This window comes from Carlito syrichta, unplaced genomic scaffold, assembly GCF_000164805.1.
Source record: "Carlito syrichta isolate Samal-C Ts95f unplaced genomic scaffold, Tarsius_syrichta-2.0.1 Scaffold305718, whole genome shotgun sequence".
Lineage (NCBI taxonomy): Eukaryota > Metazoa > Chordata > Mammalia > Primates > Tarsiidae > Carlito > Carlito syrichta.
This window is the reverse complement of record NW_007249814.1, coordinates 805479-824318: the sequence shown is the minus strand read 5'-3', so window position 1 is coordinate 824318 and position 18840 is coordinate 805479.

Genomic DNA, 18840 nt, shown 5'->3' with positions numbered 1-18840 from the left:
ATTTCACCATCACAGAGCTAGAAAAATAAGAACAAAATCCAGAGTTATCAGACAAAGAGAAAAATACAAAAGATCAGAACAGAACTAAATGAAAGACATTCACTTTTAAAAATCAGAGAGTAGGACGCCTGAGAGAGAATTTGATCTTCAAATGAACATTGCATAAGTAATCATTTGACATACTTGAATGTGAAAATTTACTTAGTTTTATTTACTAGAAATGAGACTGATGAGTGGGTTCACTTGTATTTTGCCTTTACCAAAAACTCTGTAAAATAGTTGAGATGGTGGCCGGGTGCCACCTTTGGGAGGCTGAAGTGGGAGGATTGCTTGAGCATGAGAGTTCAAGACCAGCCTGGGCAACACAATGAGACCTTGTCCTTACAAAAAAATAAAAAATAAAAAATTAGCCATGTATGGTGCCATGCACTTGTAGTCCCAGCTACTCAGAAAACTTAGAGGGGAGAATTGCCTGAGCCCAGGAGGTCAAGGCTGTGGTGAGTCATGATTGTGCAACTGCACTCCAGCCTGGGTGGCAGAGGGAGACCAAGACTAAAAAAAATTCTGTATGGCCTGCCTCTCTCTCATTCCATACTTTCTTCTCCTTCTCCTTCTCCTTCTCCTTTTCCTTCTCCTTCTACTTTAACTTCTTCATATATATTTTAGAAGAGGAACTCATGATTATTTTCACTCTTTGCTTCTCATCTGCTGCAACCCTCCCTAGTTCATGACTGCTGACATAATCGCAAAGGTAACTTATTCTCCAATGCATTTTTATTTTTATTTTGTAGTAATGGGGTCTACCTATGTTTCCCAGACAGGTCTTGAACTTCTGGCCTCGAGCAATCCCCTGCTCAACCTCCCAAAGTGCTGGAATGACAGGTATGTACTACCATACCCAGCTGTAATTTTAAAATTCATTCAGGTTAATCTTCCCTTACCCATTGAAAGAAACCTTGGCCAATTCCATAGCTTTCCTGCTTACTATTAAATAATTGATGATCATACTTTTAGTTTAAGTCTAAAACTCAGTCTCTACTTACTAATTAGAAGGCAAGTCAGGCACAGTGTTCACCTGTAATGCCAGCACTATATATGGGAGGCTGAGGTGGAGGATTGCTTGAATCCAGGAATTCAAGACCAGCCTGGGCAACATAATGAGACCTTGTTTCCACAAGAAAAATCAACAAATTAGCTAGGCATGGTGACATGTACCTGTAGTACCAGCTACTCAGGAGGCTGAGGCAGGAAGAGCCCAGGAGATCAAGTCACTGTACTCCAGCCCAGGTGCAACCCACATGCAATATATAAATAAATAAATAACAGTAGATAGATAAATAAATAAATAAAATGATTAGAATGCTCTGTCCAAGATACTGATCAAAACTTCAAATTTGATGTTAACATGAATTGTTCTCACCCTTCAGCAGGACTTGTTTCAGGCCGTCTTCTTCCCTACTTTGCACCTGAGTTTCCAACAGAAAAAGGCAAGGGAAGTGTTGATGGGAAAGAGAAGAGAAAAGGGCAAGAAACTTCTCAACTGAACTTAAGCAAACCCCAGTTGTTTTGCACTCTGAACAAGCTCACATGAAAAGCTGGTTTTATGTGGTTCTTCAAGGATGCCCTTCCCTGGGGACTTTTCTCCTGCAATTGCAGGCTGACATCTCTTCATTCTGGGTTGTTACTAGTGAAATTGTGTGGTAAATGTTCGATATTAGACCAAACATCATGAAGATAGAGGCAATATCTATTCTGCTAATTTTATAATCCCAGTGTCCTGCATTGCGTTTGGCATGCAGTAATCTCTCATTAAATATGAGTTAAATGACTAAGTGAAAGATGCTTATTGTCAAATTCAATGTTCACTTTCTGTCTCTAACTAAATTAACCTAGAAACGCATTTTATGCTGTTGGTCATGCCCTCTCATAAAACTCTCCCTCCCTTCGTCTGAGACACAATATCTTCTGGTTTTCTGTTGTTGCTTTTTGTTTTTTCCTCTCTGGTCACTATTGATCTCTATGAAGACTTTGCTTCTTTGTTTGGCAGCTCCTTTATGCCAGTGTCCCCTTAAGCTGAAAGTGTGGCTTTCTTTTCTCATCACTGTTTATGATTTCCTTCCTCTATTCTTTTGGATTTAAGTAAGAAGTCTGTAATTTCAACCCAGAGCTCGCTCCTAAACTTCACACCCATGTATTCAACTGCCTATGGAATATCTGCATCTCATAAAACCTCAAACTTCCTGCATTCAGATTTGAATGTTTCATGCTGTCTCTAAGACCCATCCTAGTCCTTGATTTTTATAATGTAGTGGATAGCATCATTATTTTAAAAATAATAATAATACTTATTATTATTATTATTTTAAAAATAATAATAATACTTATTATTATTATTATTTTAGTTGGAGTCTCACTCTGACACCTAGGCTGGAGTCCAGTGGCAAGCTCATGGCCACCCCTGCATCGACCTGCTAGGCTCTGGTGTTCTTTCTGCCTCAACTTTCCAAGTAGCCAGAACTATACAGGCATGCGCTACCACACCCAGTTAATTTTTTTATTTCTTGTAGATACGAGATCTTGCCAAGTTGCCCAGGCTAGTCTCAAACCCGTGACTCAGGCAATCCACTTGCCTCAGCTTCCCAAAATGCTGGGATTATAGGCTGAGCCACTGAGCCCAGTCGCATCATTATTATATAGTCAGTCCCTTTGGTAAGAAATCTGGAAGCATATTCTAAGCTTTAGATTTCCTCATTCAAAACACACAAACAAGTAGTTCTCCAAATCCTTCCTATTTGACATTTTTAATCAATATCTTCCTCTACTTTTCAGAGCCTAATTTTGGGTCCCTATCACTTTGCAATTCAGTTATTGCTATAGTTTCCTCCTCCTATTCAGTCTTCCAGACTGGAAGACTGGATAGACCTCTTCCAGTCTATCATCTATGCGCTGCCAGAGTAATCATTCTTAAAACTCAAATTTAATAGAAATTCCCTTCTTGAAACAGCTTCCCATATGGTATTCAAGATAAAACACAAGCTCTAGCCTGGATCAGAAGGCCCTTGTTCTTTCTTAACTTATCTGTCCCATCTCAAATCTAGCCTTTTTCTATGAGGAGACCCAAACCCAAACACCATAGTTCTCCCAAAGAAGGCATATTAATTTACAACTTTAGGCTGGCATATTTTTACTCTCCTTCACCTTTTTCAGTTTCCAAAATTGCAAAAAATGTATCACTTTATTCATCATAGAATAACAAGTAAGTTTTAGGCTAACTCTTCTCACATTTCAAGACCTAAGTCAAAGAAATATTTCCCTGAGAAGCATTCCCTATTACCTTTTCTTAGGTAGGTTTTCTCCTGTGTCCCCACATGTTCATATGTATATTTATGTTTTAGGACTGAGAATATTATATTGCTTTTTTCTTTCTTCCTTTCTTTCTTTCTTTTTTTTTTTTTGACATGTCTTTTTCCTCATTATTGAGTACAGAAAAGGTAATTAGGTCATGGGTAGAGATGTGTGATGTCAAAATCAGGCTATGGAGTGAAATTTTTCATTGCCACTTACAAACTGTTGACCTAAGTTAGGCTAGTCACTTACTTTATTGATACTCAGTTTCACCATCTGTAAAATATGTATGGTAATATTTCCTATTCATAAAGATATTACAAGAGTATAAGAAGTTTGTGTATGTAAGGTGCTTACAACAATGCATTATACATATTAAGTGCTTGATAGAAGTAGTTATTATATTTTTCTTTCTCTACCCATAGAGAAAGACCCTCAAATATTAATTAGTAGAATGAATGAGTGGATTAGTGGATGAACAAAAGTGCTGATGATTAATTTTTAGAAAACTATAAATGTTTAAAATATGCCTAAATATTTCCTCAGAGAGCATGTTCCTGACCCCTCCACAAATTAAAAACAGCATAGTGTTTGATGTGTATTTGTTGAATGCGTGGAGGCAAAGTCAAAGTAGTGTGAATGGAATTAATTATTCTTAGATGAATTGGCATGCTGCTCAGAACTTGCTCATGCCTCCACATCATCCTAAGAAACAGTAGTTATCCTACTATTAATATCAAAGGCTACAACCCTAAGTTTGCTCTCAGTCATAGCTTTATCCAGTAGTAACTCTTTGTATTTAGTAGGTATTCATTTTTCCCTATTCAAATTTCCTTCCATTTCTGTTTTATTAATTATAACATACATAATTTAAGTGAAAAACATGACAAATTTGATTTTAGAGGGAGACAGGGGAAAAAATGACAAAAGAGAGGGGGAACTGATTATTGTTGATTCTCGTGAAAGTATGAAACTATACCATTTATAATGCTGAGAACAGCGCACCAAGAAAGGTGTCGTGAATCTAAATGCTAATTATAATACTGTTACTAGCAAAAGGCATCTGTTTCATGTTTTACAAACACAAAGTTGTTTTATATGCATTCTAAGGAACTCAACACATGCATTTTGGTCCACATTTCACATATGGATCAACTAGGCCCAGAGAAATCGCATGACTTCTCAAGTGCTCACAGTGATTGAATTGGTCAAGCTATGACTCAGATATAGGTCAGCTTTGCCAAGTCCATTTCTCTTTTATAGACTACCATTGTACTTCCTTCACAAATGAAACTATGCGCCATTACAAAAACAACACTAAACTGCGAATGGATTTTTCATTGTGATTTATTTTAGAGGAACAGGTAACAGGATCTGCTCATCATGTTAAATACCAGAAAGAGTGGGTCACACGTACTTTTGAGCTTACTCAAGCTACGATGAGATTCTGAAACAAGTTATACCAAGCATTTCTGAAATAAATTAATGAACTTGTTTGACTTCTGCATTTTATTAGAGGTAGGTACTGTATTTTATCTCTTGCTTGTCAAATGATAATGTCTAAAGCAGATCATTGTTTAATTACAATGAAAGTTGAAGTAAACAGCATGAGTGATTTCTAAAAATCTAACCACTGATAACCACACCCTTTGGCAACTCTCCTAAGTCTCACAGAAAGACAATGGAGTAGATTGTGTTAAGTGAAAATAAAAAAATAAGCATTAAGCTCTGTGCCAAGACCTGGCAAAAGATGGAATCTTGATTAAAACTAATGAATAAAAGTGCCTTAAACTTATGTAAGGGATCCTTCTTTTGTTTGTTGTTTTTTTCATTTTTTGTACACATTCTACATTTTCCTATGTTTTACGATTACCATGTGAAAGGGATTATTCTAAGCTGGAAAAAGCTTTCAATTAAGTATATTTTAATGTTTTTAAAAGTATAAACTTGCAGTCATATAAATCAAAATTTGAATCCCCCCTGCTCATTGTTGCTACTAACCTATGAGAATAAAAGAAAACTTCTTAAACTTTTTGATAACATCACAAAAAAAAGCTATCAGGATTAAATAAGATACCACATTCATTTATCCACTTATTCATTCCAAGCTTACTTTGTACCAGACACTGTTCCAGGCACCTAAGATATGACAATAAACAAGACAAAATCTCTGTCCACTCAGTTTTCTTTCTAGTAGATGTGAAATAAGAAAGACCCTATTATTATGCCTACCATTATGTGTAAGAGGTACACAAAAAACACTGACTTTCTTTTTCAATATTTCCTTCCATCACATTTTCTAAATTCCTTGGTTCTTTTCCAATAGGTATGTGGATTAAACCTAGAATGATTTAAGAATTGATGTCAGCAGCTACTTCTGAAAGTGGAATAAAGATTCTACCGAAAATAAGAGTAGTGGTTGAAAGTGTGTTTAAGATAAGTCCCAAGTTAACTGCTTTATTCCTTTATATTTTCTAATGTCTGGAAAAAGAGGGGGAAAAGGTCCATGGAATGATCAATTGCTGAGGTTTGCTCAAATCACCTACATGAGCTAAGGGACCACACTTGAAGAGAATGAAGATTGGTCAATAATTGTTATCAAGTTTGTACACTGATTGCCTTATATGAATATGAATCAGGCTATTTTCAGGAATGTTACCATATTTTGGTCTCAAAATATACTCATCCACACACTATTAAGGGAAAGAAAGAAAAATAAAGGAGGAAGAGGTCTCTGAGGATGTAATAAAAAAGGAAGAGCCATCATTTGGCAGTCACTTGATGATATGAAGGAAAGAAAAAGTAAAAATCATATAACTGCCAAGAATCTTGGGGTTTTTGTCTAGGGTAGGTTTATTTTTAAACTCCTACAGAGGAATTAAGAGACAAGGAGAAGAACTCTGGTAACCTCAGGACTGCGTGTGTGGTTGTGGATAGTATCACTGAAGAAGGATAAGAAAATTTACAAGTTTAATCACAAAAATAAAGATATGAAATGGAAAGAAAAATTTCTGTCATTAACTTAGAACCCACAATCAAAGCATAAAAAACAACCTGTGATGGATGGGTTACTCGCATTAACCAAATTAAACTATGAGTGCAATCATATTAAAAGCTGATTTTAATTGCTGCAGTTAACTTTAAACTAACAATCTGGATATTATTAAACATTTTAAACATCTCAAAACTTGAATCAATTTTATTTTGGCTTATTATATTGTTCTGTTGACAGATATAAACCCAGAGAGTAAATGGAAATGTGGGATAAATAAAGCAGGATAGAAAAAGGAAAGAACGTATGTTTATTGCAGCATTGTTCACAATAGCAAGAACCTGGAAGCAACCATGCTGTCCATCAAAAGAGGACTGGATTAAAAAAATATGGTACATATACACGAAGGAATACTACACAGCCATAAAAAAGAACAAAATCATGAATTTTGCAGCAACCTGGATGGAACTAGAGTCTATAATACTGAGTGATCTCTCACAGAAACAAAGATCTGAGTATCACATGTTCTCACTCATATAGTGGACCTTGAACATCCAACGTAATACTATAAGAAAATGACTGACAGTGGTGGGAAACTATGGGCGGGGGAGGGGAAGGGAGATGGGATTAATGGTAGTAAATATCTGTCTGGGGATGGGGAGACACCTCTTATCAACAAGGGTGCCTGAACGAAGCATATTTGTATACCTAACCCTTAACTGTAACCCACAATATCATAATAAAAAATATTGATTAAAAAAAAAAAAAGAAAAAGGAAAGAGGCAACCAGAACATCCAGGGTGATGGAGAAATACTCCAGGATGGCTGTTTGTTAATAGATTTAGGGAGCCACAAATCTGACACAACAGGAGGAGAGAGGGTTCCAAGAGCGATGTGTCCAAGAAAAATGCATTAATAAAATACTTTCTCCGTTTATTAGTGAGAATGAGATGATTGTGCTTATAGCAGGAAGCTTGGAAGTCATTTAGCAAAAGGTATAAAGAAAGTAAAGATTAGACAATTACTAAATGCATGAGAAATACACATTGTTCCAGAAATAAATATAATCATACTATACAATGTAGCCTACCTGTGAAGTGTTTACCAGCAATAGCTCTTGACCTGGGACTTACACTGTTGGCATTCTTGGTTTTCAGATCTTCAGACTTGGACTGGAATTTACACCACTGGCTCTCCTGTGTCTGCAGTTGGCAGATGTTAGATTATGGGAATTCTATGACCATGATCTCAAGAGCCAATTCCTTACCATAAATCTCATTCTCTATCTATCCTGTTGGTTCTGTTTCTCTGGAAAATTCTGACTCATGCAAATGCTGAGAAAGGAAGAAGATAATACAAGAAAATTTAAAAATTTATTGTGGCTAAGTATGGTGGCTCACACATATGATACTTTGGGAGGCCAAGGTGGGAGGATCACTTGAGGCCAGGAGTTCAATACCAGTCTGGACAATATAGTGAGACACTGTCCATACACACACACAAAAAAATTAAAACATTAACCTGCGGGGTGGTGCACACCTGTAGTCCCAGTTACCTGGAAGGTTGAGGCAAGAGGATCCCATGAGCCCACAGATTTGAGGCTGAGTTATGATTGAACCACTGCACTCCAGTCTGGGTGACAGAGCAAGACCCTGTCTTTAAAAAAAAAGTTTTTTTAAACTAGTGTATCAGAATCAGCAAAGAGTGTGGATAACTCCTTTGTATCCTTCCCTTAAGCCTTCCTTTGCCCCAAATTATAAGTGAGCTTAAGCTAATATGGACTGTTTTCTCACTACCCCAGACCCTAGCAATCCATCAGACATGCATACACCAAACACAAACTTGAGCAACAGAATACATCCTTTAAAAGAATGTGTGTAAGAGTCTTCTCTAAAGTATAAGTCATTAGCTGGGCTTGGTGGCTCAGCCTGTAATCCCTCGCTTGGGAAGGCTGAGGTGAGTAGATTGCCTGAGCCCGCGGGTTCAAGACCAGACTGGGCAACTTGGCGAGACCCCCATCTCTACAATAAATCAAAAATTAGCTGGACTTGGTAGCGCGCGCTTGTAGTTCCAGGTACTTGGAAGGCTGAGGCAGAAGGATTGCCGGAGCCCAACAGGTCGAGGCTGCGGTGGCTGGGAGCGGCCACTGCACTCCAGTCTGGGCGACAGAGTGAGATTCCAACTCAAAAAAATAAATAAAATAAAAAATAAAAAAATAAAGGATAAGTCATTGATACTGAAGGAGAGGGGAGATCAGGGAGTGGTGGTTACCAGGAATGCTTTCTAAAAGTATCTTCCACCCTCACATTCTACAATTATCTGCATCTAAAATATCTGCAAACTTTTGATATTCACAGGCACTACAAATATAACTGATAAGGAAATTCTCCTGCACAAGTATATGTGAAAAGAGGCATTAATACAATGTAACCTTTAAAATTAAAATCAAAACTCATTTTTATAGTTCTTCCTAATAATCAGTAATAGTAACAACTCAGATTAATTTTTGTAATAAGAGAAACAGCACTTTAATTTGTATTCAAAGTGTTATTTGTAACAACACTCCTAAAACATTCTATTCTTTACACATTTTTTTATTTTCAATTGTCTCTACTCATTTTTATCTCATTTTACATGGTTCTTATAAAATTACAAAAACATTTTGCTTTGTAAAGTTCAAAAACAAGATTTAAACTTTATAAATTTTAACAGGCTTGTACATTAAGAAGTCAATGGGACAAATGTCTTATTTTCTGAAATTCATTTTTTAATTTCTCACTTTTTAAATAACTGTTATATTTTCTATTCCTAAGTGAGATTTTATTTTCATTAAAAGATTGAAATTACAGAATCTAAAAGGATTCAAAGGTCTTTTCTCAACTTCCAAATGTGTTAAGGTAAGATCTGATATAAGGTGTTTATATCTAAAGAAACACTTTTAAAGTAAATAAAATTTATATCCATCAATCACCCTCACCAACTAACAAAATGATGATAAGAATGACTTTCCACAAGTATTATTAAAATAAAGAAGTCTAGTAGTATTATAAAGAAAGCTAGATACACTTCTCAAGTTTTTGAAAAATAGAAAATTTTCATTTATTTGTTAATTACCTCTTTGTCAAAAGTTTTACCATAAGCTCTGTTCCCAACACTGTGATTGTTCTGGTATTAGTCTCTAATATCCAGATCGCTGAAGCTACCTCCTCTCCTGTCTTTTTAGATCTGGTTGTTAACCATTCCTTCTCTGTCCTCTCTCCCCTTCTTTTTCCCCTTCTTTTTCTCCCTCTCCCTACTTCTCTCTTTCTGGCTCCAGTGTAGATAAGTAAAGTCCTCATAACTCTATTTTGAACTCTATTTTTTATTTACATTATTTTATAAATATTTTGCTATTCTGTTTGATTGTCTACTGAGCCTAGACTTAGAATTGCCATTTTAGTAGATATAGGCAGTTTTACTGTATTGATAGAGCACAATTATTGAACTATTCCCTTCATGTTGGCTTTTTATTGTTTGTTGTTTCTGCTTTGCTCCTTTAGGTGTTCCTACATTAAAGAGAAGACATTTCTTTAAAACATCTTCTCTCTGGTGATCCTACAAAAGGAATAACCCTCTATCCTTAGAACTTCCGTTTTTAGAGCATCTACCTCTGTCACTCTGATGACCACCTGACCTTGAGCTACTTCCCTTTAATGTCCCTGGATTTGGTACTTTCGTCCTAGCTTTCAGATGTGCTACCACCTATGTGCCAATGTGACTATTTCCATCAGAGTTAGTGTCCCATGTCTGGTTCAGCGGAATGGGACTGCAAAATAGGTTGCATGTGTAGAGGCATGGGCTGGGGAGAACAAGAATAAGCAAATAAACAGAAGGTACTAAGCACTTGCACATTTCTTTTTTCTGGGAAAGAAAAACTATAGAGTGAGAGAAAGCTGACATAAGGACAAGTTGAGAAAAATAATGATAGGGATAAGTAATCTGTTGACAGCAATGTAGACAGACATTTTATGCATTCCAGATCAAATCATATCCACTTGCAAAAAATAAATAGGTTATAAAAGGGCCAACATTTATTTTTAGTATTATAAGCATTAGTTTATTTTTCTGTTGGTCTGTTTAGCTGTGATGATTTAGATCAGAGAGACAGCCGGGCTCGGTGGCTCAGCCTGTAATCCCGCACCTTGGGAGGTTGAGGTGAGTGAATTGCCTGAGCCCGTGGCTTCAAGACTCGTCTGGGCAACTTGGTGAGACCTCATCTCTACAATAAATCAAAAAACTAGCGGGTGTGGTAGCGCGTGTCTGTAGTTCCAGCTACTTGAAAGGCAGAGGTGGAAGGATCACTGGAGCCCAGCAGGTCGAGGCTGCGGTGGCCGGGAGTGGCCACTGCAATCCAGTCTGGGCGAAAGAGTGAGACACCAACTAAAAAAAAAAAAAAAAAAAAGATCAGAGAGACAATTAAAATTAATGTTGAAGCTATCATTGCAGTTTGGTTCAACCACCACAGAAAGATACAATCCACATTTCTTATATTTTAACTCCCTTCATTTAAAGCACAATGTACTTTACACTGAATTTTTGAAAAGCAGTCTCTAAAGGAAATATGCCTTTGAAGATCAACAAATGACAAATATAATTTGTTTTGATGAGCCCCATTGTTTCAGCTGCTACTATATTATTTGTGGGTATTAAAGAAAAACAGAAAGTAACTTAAATTAAGCTACTTTAATTGTATGTTGGAAGATCAGGGAGATTTTTAAATGAAGTTCAAAGTTCATTTTCTCTCATGCAATATATATTTACTTATATAATTTGGCAAGATATTTCCTTATCAATTGATTTGGTCTCAGTAATAAGAGTCTTCATCCTCAGTTGGAAAACAGAGGTGATCAGAAAAGTATCCATGGACTCTTGAATACTTCCTGTCACAGCTCAAAATCAGTCTTGCTGAGATAGCTGGGTAGCATCCCAGGACCTGACACTGGTGACCAACTACTCATTAAATGATTGACTCTCTTCTCAGTCCCATTATCCTTTTCATCTTTGAAATCTTTGTTTTTGGAGTGGCATAACATATCTATTTTCTTGAACTGAGGGTAGTACAAGAAATAACATAATGCAGTAAAACATACACTTGAGTCCTGGTTCCAACTTACTGCCTCCATTAACCCATAAATTTCTTGAACTCTCTAAACTTCAGCTCCTTAATCTTTGAATGGAGTGCCAATGCCTACTTTCTAGGGTTGTTGTAGGACTAGGTGAAATGACTTAGCAAATAGGGACTCCATAATTATCGGTTCTCTTCCTATATCCTGTAAGAAAATAACTTTTGGCCGGTCTCGGTGGCTCAGCCTGTAATCCCGCGCCTTTGGGAGGCTGAGGTGAGTGGATTGCCTGAGCCTGCGGGTTCAAGACCCACCTGGGCTGCGAGACCTCATCTCTACAATAAATTAAAAAATCAGCTGGGCGTGGTAGCGCATGCCTGTAATTCCAGGTCCTCGGAAGGCTGAGGCGGAAGGATCGCTGGAGCCCAGCAGGCAAGGCTGCGGTGGCCAGGAGCGGCCACTGCACTCCAGTCTGGGCGACAGAGTGAGACTCCAACTCAAAAAAAAGAAAAGAAAATAACTTTTGTTCAACCCAGAAAGAAAGGTCAGGCAATCATCTGAAATAGAGTTGGCTAACTTTATATGTAAAGGCCCAGGTAGTAAGATATTTCAGGCTTCGTGGATCATATAGTTTCTGTTACAACTACTCACCTCTGCAGTTGTAGGGCAAAAGTGTCCAGAGACAATATGTGAAAAAAATGAGTGGGGCTGGATTTGGCCCATGGCCCATAGTTTGCCTATCCCTATTCTAGTGAATCAGCAACAAATGAGTGAAAAGATTTGTTCAGCATTGGGAGAGATTCCATTAAAGCAAGAGTGGCAGGAATTTGTAGAGTGGGGTGAGTTGCAGGTATGCATTGCTTGATGTCTCTCTTCTACTTGTTTTGATCTGTACTCATCTCTTCCTGCTGTGATCCTTCATGGTGCTCATAATCTGTGCTGTCATACTAAGGGAAATTAGTCTGTATTATAACAAAACCACTGCTCCAAGGTATGAGCAGACTCTCCACATAGAAAGACCTGGTTTTGCTGGGTGTGGTGGTTTATACCTATAATTCCAACACTTTGAGAAGCTGAGGTGGGAGGACTGCTTGAGCCCAGGAGTTCAATAACTGCCTAGGCAACATAGTGAGACCGCACTTCTACAAAAAAATAAATTAATAGGCCATGATGGAATGCACATGTAGTCCCAGCTACTCAGGAGGATAAGGTGGAAGAATTGCCTGAGCCGAAGAGGTTGAGGCTGCTGTGAGCCATTACTGTACCACTGCACTCTAGCCTGGGTGACAGAGTGAGATACTGACTCAACCCCCCCCAAACAAAAAAGAAATACCTGGCTTAATATGAGGTTAGTTGCATCCCACCAGAATACTTTCATACTAAGCTCTTCTCCAGTCATATTTAAGACGCTTTTGTGCTTAGTTTTAATAAAGGAATGTGAAGCTATTCAGATAGTACTTATCTTCTGTCTTTTGTTGTCCAAAGTTTGTTTCATGTATTGACCTCTTAGTTTCCTATAAATATAACAAAGGTCATGAAACCAGGACCATCTCAAGTAATTGTTTTGAATTTTTTACCAAGCAATTGTTTAGAACAACATAGAGGTAGGACGGAGATGAAGGATATATATAATTAAACAAAACACAGAAAATATTTAGGAAATTTTTTTGACACATTTAATAAAGCTTTTGCTTTACCAAAACTTTCCTGTAATTTGTAGGATGAGAAGATACTGAACTTTCATGTGAACTCATAAACACATACGGTTTACATCGTTATTACCAAAGTGCATCCAAATTCATTCTTATTTTATGACCAATAAAACATATTATGATTCAGCTGGCTGAGACAGAGAGCTGTAGAATCAAGGTTTGATTTTTTAAAAATTTAATTTCTGCATGAAACATGTTGGCTATTAGAGGCATCAAATGCAATGATGTGGACTTGGTAGCAACAGTGTCTAAACCATTCATCTTCCAAGGAGTGGGGGATAATTACACATCAAAGAATGCCAAGATGACCTACTGAGGAATAAAAAGACATGATAATTTCTACTGATATTTACTTTATTTTGTTTGAGACAGGGTCTCACTCTATTGCCCAGGCTGGAGTGCAGTGGCACAATAATGGCTTACCATAGCAGCCTGGACCTCCCAAATTCAGGTGATCTTTCAGCCTCAGCCTCTGAGTAGCTGAGACTACAGGTGTGTACCACCATGCCTGGCTAATTTTTTCTGCAGAGACAAGGTCTTGCTACATTGCCCAGGCCACTCTCGAGCTCCTGGGCTCAAACAATCCTCCTATCTTGACCTCTCAAAGTGCTGGGATTACAGGTGTGAGCCACCTCGCTTGGCCTTATATTTATTTTCAGTGGAAACACTTAAGAAGAAAGGTAAGGTTTACTAATATTTAACATACACATGAACTTGCTGTGTTTATCAGGTAACCCGCTGTCAGGCCCACTAGTAAGGGATCTATGGAGAAAGTGGGAAGTGATTTTATAACAAGTTCCCTCATTCACTTGTTAACTTCCAACATATTACAGTTCATGTAAACACAGTAATTGTATTTACAAACTAGCTTACCTAGATTTAGCTAAAACAAACTTTGCAAAATAGACAAGTGGCTTAAAAAGATTCTAGCAAATTTTTTTTTTTTTTTTGAGTTGGAGTTTCACTCAGTCGCCCAGACTGGAATGCAGTGGCCGCTCCCGGCCACCGCAGCCTCGCCTGCTAGGTTCCAGCAATCCTTCCGTCTCAGCCTTCCGAGTAGCCAGAATTACAGGCGTGCGCTACCATGCCCGCCTGATTTTTTGATTTATTGTAGAGATGAGGTCTCGCTGCCCAGGCGGGTCTCGAACCCGCGGGCTCAGGCAATCCACTCACCTCAGCCTCCCAAAGGCGCGGGATTACAGGCTGAGCCACCGAGCCCGGCTGATTCTAGCAAATTTAAGAATATTGCTACTAATGTAAGCACAGGCAAACTACAAAGAGAATGGCAGAGCTGACATCTTTACCCCCTGAACAAGCTGTGTGTCAGTTGTAAGATTAAAGGCAAGGACAGCCTAATCTAATCTGTCAGGCAATGAAATTCAAATTGTCAAGAAGTGTATTTAACAATGGATTTACAGCAGCAGTTGTTAGCGAAGAAACTTCTTCTACATGTACTTTATGCTTTAAGAAATAACATATAGTCATCACTATTGCTAATATAGGTTACAATGTGGTTTACACTTTATCATAACCTCTTAAAATGTCAGCATTTTATGTCATTTATGCAATAAATTCATACAGAATTGTGTATGATTTATGAATAAGTTCTCCAAGAGACGTATATAAGAATGTGTGTTGAAAAAAGCTTTATTAGACCGGGTGTGGTGGCTCAATATGTAATCCCAGCACTTTGGGAGGCTGAAGCAAGAAGAGCCCAGGGGTTAGAGACCAGCATTGGCAACCTGGTGAGACCTCATCTCTACAATATATCAAAAAATTAGCCAGTCATGGCAGCATGTGCCTGTAATTCTGGCTACTTGGAAGGCTGAGGAGGAAGAATTGCCTGAGTCCAGCAAGTTGATGCTGGGGTGACCATGAGTTTGCCACTGTACTGCAGCCTGGGTGACAGATTGAGACTCTGACTCGAAAAAAAAAAAAAAAAAAAAGCAAAGAAAAAAACTTTACTAGTAGAAGGGAGTGCACAATCAAAAAAGTTTATAGAAGAAATTTTGAAATAATCAGCTCAAACAAATAAATGAAATAGCACGAAATAGATTAATTTTATTCTATATATTGTCAACACTAGAAGTGTGTTTCATTTCTGCACCTTAGAAGTGGCATGCTTATTGCATGACCACAAAGCAGTCAGATTTGTATATGATATGCTTGCAAACGATTTTGCTTCTGATAAACATCAAAATAACCTATCAACAAAGATTTGGAAAATATGTTTTTAAAGCAATGCAAATTACAATAGCTTCAACAAAAAACAAAATATATGCAAGAATAACCTGTACATTATAAACTAAACACCACTAAGAAAAACAAAAGAGGAGAGATTTACCATGTTCACAAATTGGAAAAATCAATATTGTTAAAGTCAATTCTCCCAACCCAGATTGATCTATGAACTAACTGCCATCCCAACCAAAATCCCAAATGTCTTTACTTTTTGTCTATTTTTTATTTATTACTTTGGCAGAAATTGACTAGCAAACTCTAAAATTAATATAGAAATTTAAAGGGCCTAAGATAGCCAAAAATATTTTTAATAAAATAATTTGAATACCTAGCCCTGAATTGTACCCCATAATTTTAAAATAAAAATTAAAAGAGAGAGAGAGAGAAAAAAGAAAAGAACAAAGTTGAAGGACTTACACGATCTGATTTCAAGACTTCCTGTAAAGCTACAGTAATTAAAATAGTATGACATTGGCAAAAGAATACACAAACAGTTCACTGGGATAAAAGAAGTGAGAAATAAACCCACTATGTATGGTTCATTAATTTTAGACAAATTAATGAAGATAATTCAACAAGGAAAAGTCATCTTCAATAAATGATGCTGAAACTGAATATCTGTTTTGGAAAAAGTGAATGGGCTACCCATGGGGGGAAGAATGATCCTTGGCCTTTATTTACTTCATGCCGTTTGAAAATCTACTCAAAATGGAACCTAGATCTAAATGCAAAAGCAAAAGCGATGAGATGTTTTGAAGAGAAGACAGGAGAAAATCTTTACCACCATATGCTTGGTAAATATTTCTCAGCATACGAAAAAGCATAAATCATTTAAAAAGTGATAAATTGGACTTCATCTAAATTGAATGTTTTGGACTTGGGCAAGGTGGCTCACGCCTGTAATCCCAGCACTTTGGGAGACAGAGGCAAGAAGACCAGGGGTTTGAGACCAGCCTGGGCAACTTGGTAAGACCTCGCCTCTACAATATATCAAAAAATTGACCAGGCGTGGCAGCACATGCCTGTGGTTCCAGCTTCTTGGAAGACTGAGGTGGAAGGATCACCTGAGCCCAGCAGGTCGAAGCTGTGGTGACCATGAGCATGCCATCACACTCCAGCCAGGGTGACAGAGTGAGAGTGAGACTCTGACTCAAAAAAAAAAAAGAATGTTTTCCTCATCAAAGTCACCATTATGAAAATGAAAATCCAGCTACAGACTGAGGGACTGGAAGAATAGGTACAATGCATGCACGAGACAAGTAATTGATATCCAAATTACACAAAGAATTCTTGTAATTCAGTAATATGGAAGCAAACAAAGAATTAAAATGTCCAAAATGTATTTATTTATTTTTTTGTAGTGGAATCAATAGTTTGTTTTATTTTGTCTTGTTGTGTTTTTTTAAACAGGGGGAGAGACTTTACCTGGAAATCCAAACTGTACCTGTATGCAGCCTACTCTAAATCAAATAACTCTAAAATAAATTTTAAAAAAGAAAGAAAAAAGCTTAAGGACAAGTAAAGAATCAACAGTTTTGAATTTTTAAAATATTTTATTTTAGAATTGTGGTGCACATGTGAGGATTTGTCACATAAGTATATTGCATGAAGGCAGGTTTGAGCTTCTAAGGACCCCTACCCCCACCTAGTAGTGGGTATGACACCCAGTGAGTGGTTTTGTATTCCCTATTTCCCTTCCCTCCCTCCTTTCTTTAGCAGTGCCCCGTGTCTGTCTTTTTCATCCTTGTGCCTATATGTACCCAATGCTTAGTATTCATTTATGAGCTATTTGCCTAAGAGAAATAAAAACACATGCCCACAAAGACTTGTATACAAGTGGTCACAGCAGCTTTGGAAATTAAAAATAATCAAATGTTTACAAACAAATGAATAGATAAGTTATAGAATATGCTTGAAATAGAATATTATTCAGCAGTTCAAAAAAACATTGCTAATATTTGCAATGATGTGAAAAAATCTCAAAAATATTATGTTGCATGGAAGAATCCAGACACCAAAGAATACCATTGTAAATTTCCATTTATATGAAATTCTAAGAGAGACAAAACTAATCTCTCCTCACAGAAAGCAGGTCAGTGAGTGTCTGACCTGAGTGGCTATTGGGATTGAATAGGAGAGTATTTATTGACTACAAAGAGTTCAAGAAAACTTTATGGGATTATGAATAATACTATGTGTCTTGGTTAGACTGATGATTATGAAAATTCATCAAATTTACTCTTAAAATAGATGTATTTCATTGTATATTAATTATACCCCAATAAGGTCAATTTTTAATATAACCTAAAATCAGTTATTCATAAAAATTGCGGACAGGATATTTACTTGCTGGTTTTCTCATTTATTATCTGCTTCTCTCAGCAGACTGCAAGAGATTTAGACCATATCGCTTTTATTAACTGAGTTTCCAAAGCATATTTCACTTTGCCTGACTCAAAGAAGACACTCAATAAACAATTCTTGAATAAATAAATGAATAAATGATTTGTCATTGTATTCCATTGCCTCCCCACAACCACAGTTTCCTTAAGTAAACCCATAGTCTACAAGCCTGTTAATTTCCCTCATTTCTTGAACTCAATCCATTTTAAAATAAATGAAATCCAGATGTTATCTGGGAATTATTAAAACCCTTGGATCTAAACATTTGTTTGCCTTGAAAACAATTCCCAAGCAAATTAAGACACAGTCCAAACCCATCCTAAAGTCTGTTATAGATCATTAGATAGGTAGGTAGTCTTCTAACTCAGGAATTGTCCAATCCTTTCATCACCTTTCAATTGAGGGACAAGTTGAATTCCAGCCCTGAGACTCCAGCTGCTTGAACTCTGGCTATGCAGAAGTCTACTCCACATACAGTTGTCTTGTGTGAGTGATATTTTTTGGTAGAAGTCAAGCCTATAAGTCTATAATCCATTTCAGGAATAAAAAGTGGTTGTGTAACTGAATTAGCAAAACGACCTATATGCTAAACCACATTAGAAGCAGAATCCATTAAAAGTGTTTAGTGCCCCATCTTTCCCCGATATCACTGGTGAAATGATAAGGACAGCAGGGCTTCCACTGACAGGTGTGTGATTGATACAATGTCATATGAGTCCCAAAGGTCCATGCTTCCTTGGTTGGTCCTTGGATTACACTAGGTACTGGAGTAGTAACGAAGAAACCCATTCCTGTGGGCAAAACCGAGGAAAGACAGGAAAAGAAAACTGTGACTCGGAGTAATGTGGATGGATAGAATCATGGAAGCCAGAAATTCTGCCTAAATCTTTGCATTAGGTTCTGAAAGGGTGACTTTTTTAAAACCCCAAATATAGGCAAGATTGAAGTATTAAATGGTACAAGAATATTTCCTGTTGACCCAGTGATGGCTTGGGAATTGGGGGTCAAGTAACAAACTGATGCTTCACTGTACAGAGTTGGGAAG